Below are 13,087 nucleotides of genomic sequence, written 5' to 3' on the forward strand. Positions count from 1 at the left end.
CATTTATAGAGTGGTTTCCACATTAACTGGAAAGGCCAGAATTTGTGGCAGATCCCTAGCTGCCTTTGAGTGGATTGCCAGACCATTTCAGAAGGCAGTTTGGAGTCACATGCAAGCGAGACTGGGTAAGGATGGCAGATTTCTTTCCCTGAAGGACATTACTGAACCAAAAGGGTTTTCACAACAATGACAGCTTGATAGTGACCATCCCATCGTAGTTTTCAATTCTAGATTTTAGTAATTGAATTTAAATGCTCTGGGAGGTTTCAACCGATATCCTCAGTCTACGGATTACAAGACCAGTGATGTTACCAGTAGGCCACTACCTCTCCCAGTCAGGTTTGAAAGTCAGTGATGTTTGCTCCATGTTCTACAATGCAGAACTGAAATGGTATAGAAGGAGGCCATTCAGCCCACCATGTTAGTACTGGGTATCCGAATATTTATTGCCAATATCCTGCCTTTTCCACATAACCCTGCACAAAATGTAAGTAGAAATAATGATCCAATGCTCTCTTGAATACCTCATTGGAACCACACCTCAGGGCACTGTATTTCCTGGTTCATATTCCACAAATACTCGCTGAGTGAAAAAACAAGCTTTGTCTCACCTTACATTTGCTTCTTTTGCAAAATACCTGAAAACCATAGCCTCTGATTCTCGAAATGCTCGTAAGTGCAAACAGCTTTTCCCTATACACTCTCTCTAGAAACCAGCATCGATGCTCAGTAGCAGCAGTGTGCATACATCTATAAGATGCACTGCAGACATTCACCAAAGATCCTCAGGCAGTACCTTCTAACCCTGCGACCACTTCCATCCAGAAGAACAAGGGTAGCAGATACATGGGGAACACTATCTCCTGCAAGTTCCCCTCCAAGTCACTCACCATCCTGACTTGGAAATATATTGCCATCCCTCCACTGTCACTGGGTCAAAATCCTGGAATCCCCTCCCTAAGGAGGGTGGGTCAACCCACAGCACATGGACTGCAGCGGTTCAAGAAGGCAGCTCACCCCCACCTTCTCAAGGGGCAACTAGGGCCAGGCAATAAGTACCAGAGAAGTCCACATCCCCACCAGTGAACCACACAAATGAAATCTTTGAATATGCTTCATGGGTTCAGTTAGCCCATCAACTTCATTCATACTCTTAATAAATCAAACATTCATGCAATTTTTAGAAATAAAATATAACAACTTTTAAGGAATCTCTTCTCTACACTTTGCAATCAAGCTGTTTAAAACATAAGACCATAAGACATAGGAGCGGAAGTAAGGCCATTCGGCCCATCGAGTCCACTCCGCCCTTCAATCATGGCTGATGGGCATTTCAACTCCACTTACCCGCATTCTCCCCGTAGCCCTTAATTCCTTGTGGCATCAAGAATTTATCAATTTCTGCCTTGAAGACATTTAGCGTCCCAGCCTCCACTGCACTCTGCGGCAATAAATTCCACAGGCCCATCACTCTCTGGCTGAAGAAATGTCTCCGCATTTTATAAAACATGTAATATTTGTCCAGAGCAGATGGGAATCTGAACCTAGACCTTCTCGTATAAGAGACAGGGACATTACAACTGCTCCCCAAGATTCAGGAGTCTACTCTATACCATCTCAGCAATGTACTGCAAGTGGGAGAATAGCCGAATCAAAGCACATTCACACTGGGACCGCAGTTAAACCATTCACATTAGCACACATCAGCCCCAACCCTCTTCAGATGATAGCTATGAGACCAGAAAGGTGCTGAGAATACACAACACGTCTGGCAGCATCTGTGGCAAGATGGAGAGAGGTACAGAGTTCATGTCAAACAGTACAGTTCTGAAAGTGCTGTCATATGTGACTTGCTAAGCACTTTTTTATCTTCATTTCCAGCACCTCCATGATTTTGCATTAAATCTCTACAGCAAGAACCTTTCAAAATAGAAAGAGTCTTAACACAAATGGCTCATGCCCCTTTAAGTATCTATTTTAAAAACGTAATAAATGAAGTTGCAGCTATCAATTTAAGTTCTCATTGACAAACACCTCTCTTCTTGGAATGTGGGGAGTTCGGGAGAAGTGTTTGGAGTAAACATCCCCTTGGTTGCTGAATGAAATAAAATGTTTTCCTCTTGGAGTTTAGAATGTCCAAACGCTGCTGTAAAATGAGAACTCCCCTCCTCCTAAGGTATACTCCTTGTTTGAACTGAATCACATCAAATCAGATATGTAAAGCAGCTTGCTGTCCAGATTAAAATATGATTTGGAGATGCCGGTGTTGGACTGGGGTGTACAAAGTTCAAAATCACACAACACCAGGTTAATAATCCAACAGGTTTAATTGGACAATCACCTGATGAAGGAGCATCGCTCCGAAAGCTAGTGTGCTTCCAGTTAAACCTGTTGGACTATAACCTGATGTTGTGTGATTTTTAACAGATTAAGATAGACATAATTAAAACCTACCTGTAAAAGGTAACTTGTTAAAAAAAATTCTTCATACTTGCATTGAATAACAGCTTATTGCCCACTGTTATCGACTTTTGAAGAGACCTCTCCAATATTAGAGCTGATCTTTCTCTGCATTTTCTCTGTAGCTGTGACACTATATTCTGTATTCTAATCTATTACCTTGAAACTTATGTAAGGTATGATTTGTCTGGATAGCAAAGAAAACAATGCTTTCCACTGTATCTCAGTACATGTGACAATAATCATATAAAATAATTAAACAAAATAAGACATTCACAGAGGATTTAGTCAAGGACAGTAGAGAACAAGAGGCATCTGACATTTGATTGTTCTCTTGTTAATAACTTTTCATCAAAATAAATCGTGAAATTTCTCAGAAACTGATAATGTTTTCAATAAAAAGCCCCCGGGGAAAACAGGAGCATCAAATCTCCGGACTGAGATTACTTTAAAATCTTGTTTTGTTATCTGTGTCTATACACACAATCTGCTGCAATCAGTGATAAGCAGGTTTAAACAAGAGAGGAGGGGAAGAGGGGAATACAATAATAATCAAGACAGGTCAGAAATACAAAAGCAACGTAAAAAGGCGAGCATGCTCCCCCTCCCATTCAGTGGACAAGTTTTCAGTTACCTGTCTGGAAGCAGAGCCGATGGAGAGAATGCAAGCAACATTCAGATCTCTCTCCCCAACACTTTGTCTCACATTTTTACTGAAGTCTTGCTCGCTGGCTGTGCACCCATTTAATACGAGGGAGGGCGCTTTCTCCCCTCCTGTTGTGTTCGTACATCTCATCCCCATTGACTGAACGGGAAAGGAGAGGAGGGGGAAGTTGAGAAAATATGCCTCCTGCTCACAACCATATTAGGAAGACGGCGAAAAAAAATCATGGAATATCTGGGAGGTTCAGGCGTGGTGAGTCATTGGTCGGACGCTGGGTCCTGGTGCCTCCCTCGCGTCCTTCGACAGCAGGGAAAACACAGAGATAGACTTTAAACATCTGGATCAGAGCATATGTCTCAGACCAGTCTCCTCCCATCCTCTCCATCCCATCCTATCAGCATAGCCTTCTATTCCTGTCTCCCCACAATGGCTTTCCCCATTAAATAAATTCATCTCCAACCACTTTCTGTGATAGGGATTCCCAACAATCTCTGTCTGGGCAAAACTAGTTTCTCCTGAGTTCCCCAATGGATTAGTTAGTGACTGATATCCCCTGGAAAAGTAACTGAACCATCTTTTCCTCAGCTAACCTGTTAAAGACTCACATAATTTTCGTTATATTTAATTAGATCACCCCACAATCTTCACTTTTTGGTCAACTGCACAGTCAGATACACCGAGATCAAGGTTTGATCATGCTTCAGAAATGGTTGGTGATGTCAGTGAATCAGGGTTTAGCCATTATGGTAAGGTAATATTTGATTTGATTTGATTTATTTGATTTAATTTATTATTGTCCCTAAGTACAATGAAAAATGTTGTTTTGTGAGCCATATAAGCAGAACGTAACATACAAAGACATAGAGTCAAGACTAGAGTGGTGCTGGAAAAGTGCAGCAGGTCAGACAGCATCCCAGGAGCAGGAAAATAATTGTTTCAGGCAAAAGCCCTTCATCAGGAATGAGCTGGGAACCTTGGGGTTGGAGAGATAAATGGGGGCAGGGTGGTGCTGGGGAGCAGGAAGCTGAGAGTACCCACCTCCGCCTATAAAAATCAGATTGATTGACAGAGTGAGGGATACAAAGTTACAGCTTATGAACACAGTGCCTGATCCCCATTGTATTTAAATGGGCTGCTGCCTCTGCTCATAACTTCTCTCCAATTTATTTAACAAACTTGCAGGAGTTTGATTGAAGAGCTAGCAGAGAGGGTTGGTAAGGGTAATGCAGGGACGTGGTGTGCACAGATTTCCAAAAGGCTAGAAATAATAATTTGGAACTATTTGACCAGAAGAAATAGAAACAGCAGTACGCCATTCAGCCCCTTGAACCTACTCCATGATTCAATAGGATCATGGCTGATCTGACATTCCTCATGTCCACTTTCTTGCCCTTTACGATAACTCACGATTATCTATCTATGTATTATCTATTCTCAGTCTTAAATATACACAAGGGATCTGCTCCCACAGCTCTCTGTGGCAGAGAATTCCAAAGACTCACAATCCTCTGAGAGAAGAAATTCCTCCTTATCTCAGTCTTAAATTGAGGCCCCTTTATTCTGAGACTATGCCCACTGGTCCTGGACTCTCCCGTGAGGTGAAATATCATAGAGTCACAGAGACGTACAGCACGGAAACAGACCCTTCGTACCAACTCGTCCATGATGACCTGATATCCCAACCCAATCTAGTCCCACCTGACAGCACCTGGCGCATATCCCTCCAAACCCTTTCTATTCATATACCCATCCAGATACCTTTTAAATGATGCAATTGTACCAGCCTCCACCACATCCTCTGGCAGCTCATTCCATACACATACCACCCTCTGCGTAAAACAGTTGCCCCTTAGGTCCCTTTTATATTTTTCCCCTCTCACCCTAAACCTGTGCCCTCTAGTTCTGGACTCCCCGACCCCAGGGAAAAGACTTTGTCTCTTTATCCTATCCATGTCCCTTATGATTTTATAAACCTCTACGAGGTCACCCCTCACAGCCTCTGATGCTCCAGGGAAAACATCTCCAGCCTATTCAGCGTCTCCCTAAAGCTCAAATTCTCCAACCCTGGCAACATCCTTGTAAATCTTTTTTGAACTCTCTCAAGTTTCACAACATCCTTCAGAGAGGAAAGAGACCAGAATTCCACACAATACTCCAAAAGTGGCTGAGCCAATGTCCTGTACAGCCGCAACATGACCTCCCAACTCCTATATTCAATGCTCTGACCAATAAAGCAAAGCATACCAAACACCTTCTTCACTATCCTATCTACCTGCAACTCCACTTTCAAGGAGCTATGAACCTGCACTCCAAGGTCTCTTTGTTCAGCAACACTCCCAGGACCTTACCATTAAGTGTATAAGTCCTGCTAAGATTTGCTTTCCCAAAATGCAGCACCTCGCATATATCAAAATTAAACTTCCATCTGCCACTCCTCAGCCTACTGGCCCATCTGATCAAGATTCTGTTGTAATCTGTGGTAACCTTCTTTGCTATCCACTACACCTTCAATTTTGGTGTCATCTGCAACCTTACTAACTATACCTCCTGTGTTCATATCCAAATCATTTACATAAATGACAAAAAGTAGAGGGCCCAGCACCGATCCTTGTGGCACTCCACTGGTCACAGGCCTCCAGTTTGAAAAACAACCCTCCACCACCATCCTATGTCTTTACTACCTTTGAAGCAGTTCTGTATCCAAATGGCTAGTTCGCCCTGTATTCCATAAGACTTAACCTTGCTAACCAGTCTCCCATGGGGAACCTTGTCGAATGCCTTACTGAAGTCCATATAGATCACATCTACCGCTCCGCCCTCATCAATCCTCTTTGTTACTTTTTCAAAAAATTCAGTCAAGTTTGTGAGACATGATTTCCCATGCCATGTTGACTATCCCTAATCAGTCCTTGCCTTTCCAGATACATGTAAATCCTGTCCCTCAGGATTCCCTCCAACAACTTGCCCACCACCAACATATGGCTCACCGGTCTATAGTTCCCTGGCTTGTCCTTACCACCTTTCTTAAGCAGTGGCATCACGTTTGCCAACCTCCAGTCTTCCGGCACCTCACCTGTGACTATTGATGACACAAATATCTCATCAAGGAGCTCAGCAAACACTTCTCTAGCTTCCCACAGAGTTGTCGGGTACACCCGATCAGGTCCTGAGGATTTATCCACCTTTATGCATTTCAAGATATCCTCCTTTGTATTATGGACATTTTTGAAGATGTCACCATCTATTTCCCCACATTCTGTATCTTCCATGTCCTTCTTCACAGTAAACACTGATACAAAATACTCATTTAGGATCTCCCCGATTTCCTACAGCTTCACTCAAAGACCGCCTTGCTGATCTTTGGGGGGCCCTATTCTCTCCCTAGTTACCTTTTGTCCTTAATGTATTTGTAAAATCCCTTTGGATTCTCCTTAACCCTATTTGCCAAAGCTATCTCATGTCTCCTTTTTGTTCTGCTGATTTCCCTCTTCAGTTTACTCCTACAGCCTTTATACACTTTCTAAGAATTCACTCAATCTCTCCTGTCTACACCTGACATATGCTTCCTTCTTTTTCTTAACCAAACCCTCAATTTCTCTCATCATCCAGCATTCCCTATACCTACCAGCCTTTCCTTTCACCCTGACAGGAATATACTGTCTCTGGATTCTTGTTATCTCACTTCTGAAGGCTTCCCATTTTCTAGCCGTCCATTTACCTGCGAACATCTGCACCCAATCAGCTTTTGAAAGTTCTTGCCTAATATCATCAAAATTAGCCTTCCTCCAATTTAGAACTTCAACTGTTAGATCTGGTCTATCCTTTTCCATCGCTATTTTGAAACGAATAGAATTATGGTCACTGGCCCCAAAGTGCTGCCCCCCTGACATCTCAGTCACCTGCCCTGCCTCATTTCCCAAGAGTAGGTCAGGTTTTTCATCTCTCAGCATTTATCCTGTCAAGCCCCTTATGAATCCTGTGATTCAATGAGATCACTGCTCATTCTACTCCACTCCAGTGAGTAGATCATCCCAACCTGTTTAACCTTTGCTCATAAGACAATCCCTCAATTCCAGGGATTATCCTTGTCAGCCAAATGGGGAACCAACCTATGGACAAAATTAATAGTCACACAGACAAAAGAAGATGAACGAAAGAAAGCCCACACAGATTTGTTATGGGAAAGCAAATACTTAACTAAATGGCAGGATTATTTTTGAAGAGTAGCACAGTGATGCAGTGTGCATGGATTTCTAAAAGGCATTTAATACAGCGAGGAATAACAGACTGAGAAAATTACAGCTTATGTAACAAAACAGACTGTAGCAATGTGGATATAAAATTGATTGAGCAATGGGAAACAAAGTAATAGTTAATCAATGTTTTTCAGGCTGGAGTGGAGTTCCGTAAAGATGAGAGTTGGAGACTTCTTATTTTCCTCAACCAGTTCAGTATCAGGCCATTGGTGTATAATGCACAATTTCAACACTTGTGGAATTTTGAGAAAATTGTAAACTATGAGAAGGATAGTGTCAAATCAGTAAAGTGACGGAGGGTTGCTATCAAATAGCACTTGCTCAGCAATAACCTGCTCAGTGACACCCAGTTTGAGTTCTGCCCGTACCACTCAGTTCCTGACATCATTACAGCCTTGATTGAAACATAGACAACGGAGCTGAATTGCAGAGGGGAGGTGAGAGTGACAACCCTTGATATCAAGGCCACTTTTGATGGAGTGTGTCATCAAGGAGTCCTAGCTAAACTGGAGTCATTCAGAATCCAGGGGCAAACTCTCCACTGCTTGGAGCCACACCTGGTATATAGGAAGGTGGTTGTGGTTGGAGGTCAGTCATCTCAGGTCCAGGTCATCTCTGCAGGGGTTCCTCAGGACAGTGTCCTAGTTCCAACCATTTCCAGCTGCTTCATCAATGACCATCCCTCCATCATGAGATTAGAAATAGGGATGTTTGCCGACGATTGCACAATGTTCAGCGCCATTCACGAATCCTCAGATACTGAAACAGTCAAATGCAACAAAACCTGGACAATATCCAGGCTTGGGCTGACAAGTGGTAAGTAACATTCATGCCACACAAATACCAGGCAATGATCATCTCCAAGAGACAATTTAATCACCACTCTTTGACATTCAATGGTGTTACCATCACTGAATGCCCCACTATCGACATTTCTTGGGTTTTCCATTAACCAGAAACTCAACTGCACTCATCGCATAAACATATTGGCTGCAAGAGCAGGTCAGAGGCCTGGAATTCCTGGCAAGTAACTTACCTCCTGACTTCCCAATGCCTGTCCACCATCTACATGGTACAAGTCAGGAGTATGAGGAATACACTTGCCTTGATTGGTGTAGCACCAACAGCAATAGAAAATTGACACTATTCAGGATAAAGTAACCTGCTTGATTGGCACCACATCCACAAGCATCCACTCCCTCCACCACCAACACTCAGTAACAGCAGTGTGTACTATTTATTAGATGCACTGCAGAAATTCACCAAAGATCCTTAGACAACACCTTCCAAACCCACAAACACTTCCACAAAGAACAACAAGGGCTGCAAATACATGGGAATACCTGCAAGTTCTCCTCCAAATCATTCACCATCCTGACATAGAAATACACCACCATTCCTTCACTGTCGCTGGGCTAAAATCCTGGAACTCTCTCTTTAAGGGCATTAAGGATTTAGCTACAGCACATAGACTGCAGGGGAACAAGAAGACAGCTCACCCCTACCTTCTCAAGGGCAACTAGGGACAGGCAATAAATGCTGGGCTGTGAGTGACACCCAAGTCCAATGAATGAATATTAAAAAAACTTCAAAAGCACACAGAGAAGTTGGTGGAGTGAACAGCCTATTCAGACTCTCCCCGTAGCTCAAACCCTCCAACTCTGGCGACATCCTTGTAAATCTTTACTGAACCATCTTTAGTTTAACAACATCTTTCCTACAGCAGGGAGACAATGATGGAGCAGTCCCTATTCACCTGGGCAACAACAACAGAGACTTAAAAAAACTCAACAACATCTTTGGCAGAAGCTGATCTTCTGCTTCTCGTTTTGTACGCCAGCAGCAAAAGCATACTATTCCGGCTGAAGCTTCTGGTGTGAGAGTGTAAGCTGCTTGTAGATTTCCTTAGGAGGGTGATATTCAATGATGGAGCTTCAGGGACTGATTAAGAGCTTCCTGGTGAAATAACGAAGGTGCTTTTATCTCCTTTGATTTACCAGGGTTAACCATGACTGATTCTGGCTGATTGTTAACTGTCGAGAGTGTGGTGCTGGAAAGGCACAGCAAATTAGGCAGCGTCCGAAGAACAGGAGAATCGACGTTCCGCATCAGAAACGAGCTCATTCCTGATGAAGGGCTTATGTCCGAAACTTCAATGTTTCTGCTCCTCGGATGCGGCCTGACCTGCTGTGCTTTTCCAGCGCCACACTCTCGACTTTGATCTCCAGCGTCTGCAGTCCTCACTTTCTCCCGATTGTTGACTGTGCACTGTTGGTGAGACCGGTTTGACATTTCAGGTTGTATTACTTGGGGAGAAAGTGAGGACTGCAGATGCTGGAGATCAGAGCTGAAAATGTGTTGCTGGAAAAGCGCAGCAGGTCAGGCAGCATCCAAGGAACAGGAGAATCGACATTTTGGGCATCAGCCCAAAGAAGGGCTGATGCCCGAAACGTCGATTCTCCTGCTCCTTTGATGCTGCCTGACCTGCTGCGCTTTTCCAGCAACACATTTTCAGCTCTGTATTACTTGGGGTTCTAATAATGGCATGTTGTCATCCATTCAATCAGTTCACTGTTAGTCTTCAAGGCTAAAAGACTTTAGTTTTGCTGATTTGGAGATGCCGGTGCTGGACTGGGGTGTGCAAAGTTAAAAATCACACAACACCAGGTTATAGTCCAGCAGGTTTAATTGGAAGCACACTAGCTTTCGGAGCGTCCAATTAAACCTGTTGGACTATAACCTGGTGTTGTGTGATTTTTAACTTAGTTTTGCTGGGTTTCCTTACTGGGTGCTCAGTCTCCAACCCCTCCTTAAATAAGTAGAAATTATCAGCCCCTCTCTCTCCTGAAACCTCTGCCACTAACAAGAGGAAAGGCAGGAATTATTTGGAAGGCCCTCTCCTGTCTCCTACAAACTCACACAGAAACCTGACTTACGGCAATTATATCACCATTCCTCATTGTCTCTGATGTTTGCTCCAGGGTGTCCTTACTAACACTTTGCGGATGGCACGGTGACACAGTGGTTAGCACTGCTGCCTCACAGCGCCAGAGACCTGGGTTCAATTCCCACCTCAGAGCGACTGTCTGTGTGGAGTCTGCACATTCTCCCCGTGTCTGCGTGGGTTTCCTCCGGTTTCCTCCCACAGTCCAAAGATGTGCAGGTTAGGTGAACTGGCCATGTTAAATTGCCCATAGTGTTAGGTGAAGGGTAAATGTAGAGTAGGGGAATGGGTCTGGGTGGGTTGCTCTTCGGAGGGTCGGTGTGGACTTGTTGGGCTGAAAAGCCTGTTTCCACACTGTAAGTAATCTAAAAACTATTGTGAAATCGCATAGATTATACTGAGAGCACAATTCCAGTACTGCCTTGTCAAGGTAGCAAGGAAAGGAGAGGAAACATTAGCCTTGCCATCATCACCCACTGAAAAAAATTTTTTTGCTGAATTCACTACTCCATACACTAGTTTGTAAACTATCTGGGGGGGGGAGCAAAAAGATTGAACAAAATAAACCATCTCAAATGCTCTTACGATGTCGTAATACTCAGAGGAATTGCAACCTTTCCCATCTTGTTGAATATCAACAAAATGAACAAACACTTCAGTTTAACCAGACTTCATTGATAAGGGGGATAAGTGAGTCTGGGACATAAATTCCCACATTGCCAGAGGTCAGTAGGGGTTAATGAGCTGTAAACTGCTTTGGGGTAGCCTGAGATAATGAAGTGTGCTATATAAATGCACTTGCTACTTTCTTGTTACTTAGTGACAGAATTTAGGTTTAGATTCCCTACAGTGTGGAAACAGGCTCTTCGGCCCAACAAGTCCACACCGACCCTCCGAACAGCAACCCACGCCCCTCTGACTAATGCACTGAACATTATGGACAATTTAGCATGGCCAGTTCACCTGACTTGCACATCTTTGGACTGAGGGAGGAAACTGGAGCACCCAGAGGAAATCCACACAGACACAGGAAGAATGTACAAACTCCACACAGACAGTTGCCAGAGGCTGGATTTGAACCTGGGACCCTGGTGCTGTGAGGCAGCAGTGCTAACCAGTGAGCCACCGTGCCTCAGTGTGAGCATGTAACAATAACAGAGACACTTTGATCAGCTACCCAGTAACCTTGCATTGGGGGATATTCATCACTCAGGATCACAGGTAATGATTTATTTGTTGATTTATTTCCCTCCTTGGATTCATTAAGTCATAGAGTCATACATCACTGAAACAGACCCTTCGGTTCAACTCGTCCATGCCAATGTATGGAATGAGCTGCCAGAGGATGTGGTGGAGGCTGGTACAATTGCAACATTTAAGAGGCATTTGGATGGGTATATGAATAGGAAGGGTTTGGAGGGATATGGGCCAGGTGCTGGCAGGTGGGACTAGATTGGGTTGGGATATCTGGTCGGCAGAAAGGTCTGTTTCCATGCTGTACATCTCTATGACTCTATTGGAGCACCCATCCAGATGCCTTTTAAATGTTGTAATTGTACCAGCATTCACCACCTTCTGTGTGAAAAAGCTGTCTCTTACATCCCTGTTAAATCTTTCCCCTCTCACCTTAAAGTAATTCCCTTTAGTTTTTGACTCCCCTACCCTGGGAAAAAGACCTTGGCCAATAACTCTATCCATGCCTCTCATGACTTTATAAAGTTAAAAGTCACATAACACCAGGTTATGGTCCAACAGGTTTATTTGGAAGCACTAGCTTTTGGAGTGCTGCTCCTTCATCAGATCATATTCTCCACAACCACCTGATGAAGGAGCAATGCTCCTAAAGCTAGTATTTCCAAATAAACCAGGTGAAAGTGAGGACTGCAGATGCTAGAGTTTAGATTCAAGATTAGAGTGGAAAAGCACAGTCGGTCAGGCAGCATTTGAGGAGCAGGAAAATTGACATTTCAGGCAAAAGCCCTTCATCAGAAATGTCGATTTTCCTGTTTCTTGGAAGCTGCCTGACGACTGTGCTTTTCCAGCACCACTCTAATCTTGACCCAAATAAATCTGTTGGACCTGGTGTTGTGCGATTTTGAACTTTGTCCACCCCAGTCCAACACCGGCATCTCCACATCATGACTTTGTAAACCTCTTCAAGGTCACCCCTCAGCCTCCAACATTCCAGGGAAAATAGCCCCAGCCCATTCAGCCTCTCCCTATAACGCAAACCTTCTGACCTTGGCAATATCCTTGTAAACATTTTCTGAACCTTTTCAAGTTTAACAACATCCTTCCTATAGCAGTGAGACCAGGATTGAATGCAGTATTCCAAAGACTGCACAGGGTGGCATGGTGGCTCAGTGGTTAGCACTGCTGCCTCACAGCACCAGGGTCCCAACATTGGGCGACTGTCTATGTGGAATTTACACATTCTCCTTGTATCTATGTGGGCTTCCTCCCACAGTCCAATAATGTGCAGGTCAGGTGTATTGGCCATGCTAAATTGCCCATAGTGTCAGGTGCTTTAGTCAGAGGGAAATGGGTCTAGGTGGGGTTGCTCTTCTGAGGGTTGGTGTGGACTTGTTGGGCCAAAAGGCCTGTTTTCACACTGTAGGGAATCTACTCTAAATAGCCTAACCAATGTCCTGTACAGCTGCAACAGGACCTCCCAATTCCTGTACTGACCAATAAAAGCAAGCATATTAAAGAGCCATGAAGGATTATAGTTGAGATAATGGCTGATTCTTGAGTGGATTTCAA

The 13,087-nt window shown here is 43.8% G+C and overlaps 1 protein-coding gene across 1 annotated transcript in view; it reads right to left on the reverse strand.

The window, feature by feature from the left end:
* The window catches only part of lrrc32 (leucine rich repeat containing 32), a 35,474-nt gene extending 32,068 nt beyond the window's left edge, over nucleotides 1–3,406 (reverse strand). The window contains exon 1 of the mRNA XM_072576827.1: nucleotides 3,095–3,406. The gene's annotated coding sequence lies outside the window, so the exon portion shown is untranslated. The remainder of the gene's footprint in view (nucleotides 1–3,094) is intronic.
* Nucleotides 3,407–13,087: the final 9,681 nt, after the last annotated feature.

Source organism: Chiloscyllium punctatum, chromosome 9, assembly GCF_047496795.1.
Source record: "Chiloscyllium punctatum isolate Juve2018m chromosome 9, sChiPun1.3, whole genome shotgun sequence".
NCBI lineage: Eukaryota > Metazoa > Chordata > Chondrichthyes > Orectolobiformes > Hemiscylliidae > Chiloscyllium > Chiloscyllium punctatum.